This window comes from Chrysochloris asiatica, unplaced genomic scaffold (assembly GCF_000296735.1).
Source record: "Chrysochloris asiatica unplaced genomic scaffold, ChrAsi1.0 scaffold00126, whole genome shotgun sequence".
Lineage (NCBI taxonomy): Eukaryota > Metazoa > Chordata > Mammalia > Afrosoricida > Chrysochloridae > Chrysochloris > Chrysochloris asiatica.
The window spans coordinates 1,164,195-1,168,754 of NW_006408644.1; positions in this window are offsets into that span (position 1 = coordinate 1,164,195).

Genomic DNA, 4,560 nt, shown 5'->3' on the forward strand with positions numbered 1-4,560 from the left:
AAAAAAAACCTATGGAGTTCTTTTCTGTCCTATCGGGTCACTATGAGTCAGATTTGATGTCATGACACTGTTTTGTTGTTGTAGTAGTTGTTGTTAAATGGCTAATGGTATTTAGCATTTTTTCATATGCTTGTTGATCACATAAACATCTTCTTTAGATTTACTACATTTTGAAGATACAATATTAACAGGTCACAGTCTGTTCCCTAAAGCTGTTCATTGTCCAGTAGGAGAGGCAAAAAAATACAATGCAATATGATACTTGCTGTGATTATTTTATTTAAGAACAAGGTATTATGGATACAAATAGGTAACAACTTACTCACAATTAGATGACCAAGAAAGTCTTTGAAGGCAATGTCATTTGAGACAAGATGTGAAGAATAAATAGAAGTTGTCCATGATAAACAAATTAGCCTTAGCATTCCAAATAGCACAAATGAGTACAAAGGGCTGAAAGGAAAAGAGAGCATGACCCATGATTTTCTAGAAATTAGTCTAAGAAATTTGTATAGAACAGTCTCTTCAACTTAAGAAAAGAGAAGGCATCATCAGCAATTGAATAGACAGTGAAGAGGACTATAATCAATGCCTCTATATTTTGCTATGAAGTCCTGATATGGCTCTGTAGAATAAGCACTGGTCTGCTAACAACAAAATTGGTGGTTCAAGTCACTCCTCAGAAATCCTATACAGGGTCGTTATGAGTCAGAACTGACTCAATGACATTTGTTGTTGTAGTTAAGTGCCTTCAAGTCAGTTCTGACTCATAGTGACCCTGTATAATGTTTCCAAGGAGCAGCTGGTGGGCTTGGGCCACCAACTGTGTGGTTCAAACTGATATTGCAGGCCAGCACATTAACCAACTAAATATATTTTGCTTTGATGAATTTAAAAAAAAGAAACACATATGAGGTCTATGAAAATACACTGTAGTTAAAGAGAAAATGTGTATCTCTGGGGAAATATAAAGTGATGCTAAAGGAATTGAACAAAACTTTAGAAAATACATACTTCAATACCTCATTATGCAAGAGTACATTTTTCTATGGCTCTGTAGGATAAGTACTGGATTACATGAACTACCAGGTTGGCAGTTCCAGCCCACTAGCCTTTCTGTTGGAACAAGATGAAGCTTTCTGCTTCCACAAATTTTATAATCTTGGAAACCCTATATAGGGTTGTCATGAGTTGGAACCGACTTGATGGATGGTAACAACATAATATCTAACTAATGAAAGGTGAAGATATTCTGAGATAAAAAGACAGACAAAAAATACCATAAAATAATCAACCATTTGAGATCAAAAGGGCAACATTTACCCAAGGATAAAATTTAGAAGGGTGAAGAAATCAGGAACGGAAACAGGAAACATAAGAAGAAAGTGGGATAAGTGATGTTGCATTGAGGGGATTGTAATCTATTAGATTAAACAAAATGTGTTTGGATTGATGAAATATAAATTGATGATCTATTCTGTAAGCTTTTGTTCTCCTCTACAAAAATATTCTGAATTGTGAATAAAAAGATAAAAGGAAGGAAATTAACATAAGAAATGTACTAAGATAATTAAAGCTCACCTTGGAGGAGGTAAGAATTAGAACTGGCATTCCAAAAATTAAACATGTAGACTTTGGTAAACAAACAAATAATAATAATAATAATAAATATCTAACCTGAAACCTGTAAATATTAACCTATATACAAAAGATTATCAGGTTGGCTATAAAGACAATAACATGTATCTTTATCTAAGACAGGCAGAGCCAGATTTGAGACAGATACATAGAAGAGGAGAAGGTAATGGGAAGACAAGGGCAAAGACTACAGTGATGTGGTCTCATGCCCAAGAATGCTGACAATCACAATAGATGAAAGTGGCAAGGGAAGAAAATCCACTAGAGCCTTTAGAGAGAGCACAATCCTGCCTAAATCTTAATTTCAGATTCTGGCCTCCAGAATGATAAGAAATTAGACTTATGTTGTTTTAAGCCATCAAGTTGTAATGATTTGTTACAACCACAGAAACTAATACATAAAATAATACTAATAATTTGAAAAAAAATCCACTTCATATATGAAAATTTTATCTTTCGGAAAATGTTACTTTAAGAGGTTTTATATGTTATAAAGATGTAGCATATGATCAAAAGCCAATGATACTGACAGAAGTCCAAGGTGCATTGAAGGAATTGGCAAAGAACAAGGCACCAAGAATTCATGGAATAAAAATTGAAATATTTCAAGAAAGTGTGGCAGCACAGGAGGCACTCACTCATCTCTGCCTAGAAATTTGGAAGAAAACTGAGTGGAAGAGATCCATGTTTGTGCCCATTCCAAAGAGAGGTGACCCAATAGAATGCAGAGATCATCAGACAATATCTTCGATATCTCATACGAGTAAAGTTGTAATAACGGTAATACAGAAATGGCTGCAAACATACATTGACAGAGAACTCCCAGAGGTCCAAGCCAGATTCAGAAGAGGCCATGGAATGAGGCACATCATTGCTGATGTCTGATGGAGCTTGAATGAAAGCAGAGACTATCAGAAAGATATTTATCTGTGCTTTATTGACTATGCAAAGGCTTTCAGTTGTGTGGATCATGACAAGGTATGGATAACATTACAAAGCACGAGTATTCTGGAACACTTAATTGTGCTCATGAGAAATCTGTACCTGGACCAAGAAGCAGTTGTTCGAACAGAACATGGAAACACTGAATGGTTTAAAATTAAGAAAGTTGTGCAACAGGTTTGTAATCTTTCACCATACTTATTCAAACTGTAAGCTTAGCAAATCATCCAAGAAGCTGGGTAATATGAAGAAAAATATAGCATCAGTTTTTAAGGAAGGCTCATTAAAAACCTGCGATATGCAGATGATACAACCTTGCTTGCTGAAAGTGAAGAGAACTTAAAATATTTACTGATGAAGCTCAAACACCACAACCTTCGGTATGGATTGCATCTCAATGTAAAGAAAACAAAAATCCTCACCACTGGACCAATAAACAGTATTCTTATTAATGGAGAAAAGATTGACGTTGTCAAGGACTTCATTCTTCTTTGATCAACTATCAACACTCGTGGAAGCATCAGTCAAGAAATCAAATGACGTATTGCATTAGTCAAATCTGCTGCACAAGAACTTTTTGGGGTGTTGAAGAACAAAGATGTCTGATTGAGGACTAAGGTGTGATTGACACAAGCCATGGTATTTTCAAAATCTTCATATGCATGTGAAAGCTGGACAATGAATAAGGAAGACTGGAGAAGAATTCATGCTTTTGAGTTGTGGTGTTGGAGGAGAATATTGAAAGTGCCATGGGCTGCCAAAAGAACCAATAGATCCGTTTTAGAAGAAGTGCAGCCAGAGTGCTCCTTGGAGGCCAGGATGGCCAATCTTTGTCTCTCATACTTTGTCAAGAGGGACCAGTCACTGGAGAAGGATATTATGTTTGGTAAGGTGGAGTGTCAGAAAAAAAAGGAAGACCCCCAGCGAGATGGATTTGCAAAGTGGTAGCATCAATGCAATCAAGTGTGGCAACAATCATTAGGTTGGTCCAGGATCAGGCAGTGTTTCGTTCTGCTGTGCATAAGGTCACTTTGAGTCGGTACTTACTCAATAGCACCTAATGACAATAATGTGTTATAAACATCTGAAAGGTGAATAAAAATCAAGAAATCAAAAATATTGTGATATATAAGCACTAGAACTACCACTTATCTGTCAGATTTTTGTACTTTGTTGACTTAGGAGGTACTATGATATTGGGTCGCTATGGGTCGGAACTGACTTGACGTTACTTAACAACAACAACAAATGATACTGGCATTTGAAATGCCAGTAGGCTCACACATGGTGAAAAGATTTCCGCAGAACTCCCAGACTAAGATAAATTAGATAGGAGTCTAACTCTGAAAAAGTTGGTCAGTGAAATATTATGAAAAGCAGTGGAACACTGTCTAATATAGTGTCTGAAGATGAGCCCCTTGGTTAGAAGACTTTCAAAAGGAAACTGGGTAAGAGCTGACTCCTCAAAGTAGAGTTGACCTTAATGATGTGGATGGAGCAAAGTTTTTTGGACTTTCATTTACTGATCTGGCATAACTCAAAACAAGAAACAGTGCAATGTCCATTATTATTTTGAAGGTGGAATATAAAAGATATGAATCTAAGAAAATTGGAAGTCATTAAAGTTAAATGGAATGCACAAAGGTGGATATCTTAGGCAATAGAGCACTGAAAAGGACAGGTATTAGCCATTTTGAATTCGGCGATCATATACCCTACATTGTCAGGAATCTCAAATTGAAGAGAAATAGTGAAACTCACAAATCATATTCACAGTTACAGGGTTTATGAAGGCAATGTTGTTGTTATTGATGAGTGCCTTTGACTTGGTTGTAACCCATAGCAACCCTGTTTCCAAGGAGCTTGAACCACCAACCTTGTGGTACAAACTGAACTTGCAGTCCAGTGCATTAACCCATAGCGCTATACCAGGACTCCTATGAGGGCAATAACAAACTAAGGCAGGCTCTGCTTATAGCT